Genomic DNA, 2819 nt, shown 5'->3' with positions numbered 1-2819 from the left:
CTTTGCACTTGTATTTAAACCCTTCATTCACCTTTCCCCCATCCCCACAGCACTTCTGAACATATCTGCAATTTGCTCATTTGTATTAATGTGTGTCTTCCCTTCTAGATTGTAAGCTTGATGTGGGCAGGGAATGTGTCTACCAACTCTGTTATGTTGTACTCTCCCAAGAGCTTGATACAGTAAGTGCTCAACAAATACAATTGATTGAGGATTTAATCCCTATTTTACAGATTAGAAAACTGAGGGACAGAGCGGTTAAGTGACTTGCCCAACGTCACTCAGCAGACAAGTGGCAGAGCCAGAATTAGAATCCAGATCAACTGACTCCCAGGCCTGTACTCTTCCACTAGGCCATGCTGCTTCACTGTTCTCCCTCCCCCTAAGACTGTGAACTCTTTGTGGGATAAAGACCATATACAGTCTGATGATCTTGTCTCAATCCCAGTGCTTAGTAGTGTGCTAGGCACATAGTAAGTGCTTAACAAATACTGAAATTATTATTATTATCATTACTATCATTATCATTGTTAAAAAACAGTAAATCAACTAAAAAGATATTCATCCCAAATGGTCTTACATGAAAGAAGTACCAGATGTGCTAGGAGAGTGTCAAATGTTGGGAATAGTATAAAAACTTTTGAACCCTTCAGAGGCCTGAGAAAATTAGTCCACATTCTTGAATTCTACTTCTAATTGGGTTTTTGGTCTGACTCACCCAAGCAATTGTCTCAATTTTGATTTTCATTTTCTGCCTGTGGAAACAAATATGTATTACCTACTTCACTACCAAATTAAGAAACTTGCTGTGATTTAGTTTCTTCATCTGTGAAATGGAAACCATGAGTCTTGCCTTAGTGTTAAGCACCATCCAGGCAAAAGGTTTCCTTCCAGACTTTGTCACTACTAAAAGTACCCAAATCCAATATTTTAATGATAACATAGGCTTTGTTCTTAGAACATGCATGGTATATCACTATATCTTTGACTTAGTTTACCACATGTTTAACAGGCTCAGAATATTACTTGATGTATCAACTCATTCCAGAAACTCCTTCCCAAATCTTTTCAAATACCTCATTTTTGACCTGCATTTAAGATATACTTCAAGAGGAGCATTGCCAGAAGCTTCCCACAGGGGACAGGTTGGGTTAGGCACCTAGCATTCCCTTCATGTGAGTTATTGTCTTTATAGATGTCTCATAACAAGTCCTTTTTGTCACTCCCTTCCAACATCCAGCACTGTCCCAGCAAAGGGGAGAGCACTGCACAGCTATTTCCCTTCTTTTCTTTCAACAGACCTCAGCCAACCAATGGTATCCATTGAACATTTACAATGTGCAGAGCACTGTACTAAGTCTTTGGAAGAGTGCAATATAACAGAGTTGGGAGACACCTTTCCAGCCCACAAGGAACTGGAAAAGCATCATGGTGTAGTGGATAGAGCACGGGACAGAGTCAAAAGGTTGTGGGTTCTAATCCCAGCTCTGCCATTTGTCTGCTGTGTGACCTTGGGCAAGTCACCTCACTTCTCTGTGCTTCAGTTACCTCATCTGTAAAATATACAATGAGACCGTGAGCCTCATGAGGGACAGGGACTGTGTCCAACCTGATTTGCTTGTATCCCCCCCGCCCCCCAGGACTTAGTACAGTGCCTGATACGTAGTAAGTGCTTAACAAATATCACAACTATTAAGGGACCTAACAGTCCTTTAATAATAATAATAACAGTAATAATAATGATGGAATTTGTTAAACACTTACTATGTGCCAAGCACTGTTCTAAGCATTGGAGAACATCATCCTGAATGGAGCCTCCTCCCCACCATATAATGGAGTACTGCCCTCACCACCAGCAGTTCCTCCTCTCTTCTATCCTGGGCCTGTCACTTTGATGTCATGTGCCTAATTCCTAGTGACACGAGGTATGGAGAAAGAATCTGTATTAGAAAAAAATGTGCTCTCACCATCACCCAAGTTCAAACAAGGGTGAGTTCTGAAGGCCATTATGGTCTTTGTATGTGTCACTGTACTGTTCATTTTTATCAAGCTATTTTCTGAACTGAAGTTTCACTAAATCAAATTGCTAAAAGTAATAAGATATTTCTATAGGGATTTAATTTAATACAGAAACTGACCACAGACACTTGGCAGACAAATATAGAAATTCAGTCATATGAAGTTGCTCTTCCTAATCAGTTTTTAATTAAAGTATTAAGATTGCCAGGAATCAGCTTTCAGAATACAAGGACAGCCCACTTTCACCTACCTTCTGCTCCTGTTAGTCTGCTATGGAACAACTGTGCATTTCCTCCCACCAGACCTTTCTGAGAACAGCAAATAACACACTGAAAGAAGGGTTAATCCTGTATCCATGGAAATTTTTGTTAAATGCCCCTTACCTACTGAAGAAAACATAGTTACAGTTTTCAGAGCAGGGCAAAAGTGAATTTGGCATTACAAAAGGCAAGACTATTTTGATTAAAAATTCAAGAATATTAATTATTCTAGTAGACCATGTATTCCAAAAAAGTTCATTTTCATTCTTATCATTCTGGGCCCTAATTCTTGACAGAATGATTGATTGGAAAGATTTCCTTTTCTGCACTTTCCATCTATCCTCCATAGTCTCATAAATGTTGAATTAAGCAGGTTTTATGAAACCTATCATAGACTGTAGTGCTCATTGAAAGTGAGTGTGACAGAGTGGATTCCCCTACTAATGGAACTTGAACAAAAATACCAAAGCTGTAATGGGTGACCAGATTTTCAAGTGGACAAGATCTCAGGAATTTCTCCCCTTAAAAGTTGTGGACTAG

This window comes from Ornithorhynchus anatinus, chromosome X1, assembly GCF_004115215.2.
Source record: "Ornithorhynchus anatinus isolate Pmale09 chromosome X1, mOrnAna1.pri.v4, whole genome shotgun sequence".
Taxonomy (NCBI): domain Eukaryota; kingdom Metazoa; phylum Chordata; class Mammalia; order Monotremata; family Ornithorhynchidae; genus Ornithorhynchus; species Ornithorhynchus anatinus.
The sequence above is the reverse complement of the archived record's forward strand: the minus strand, read 5'-3'. Positions refer to the sequence as shown.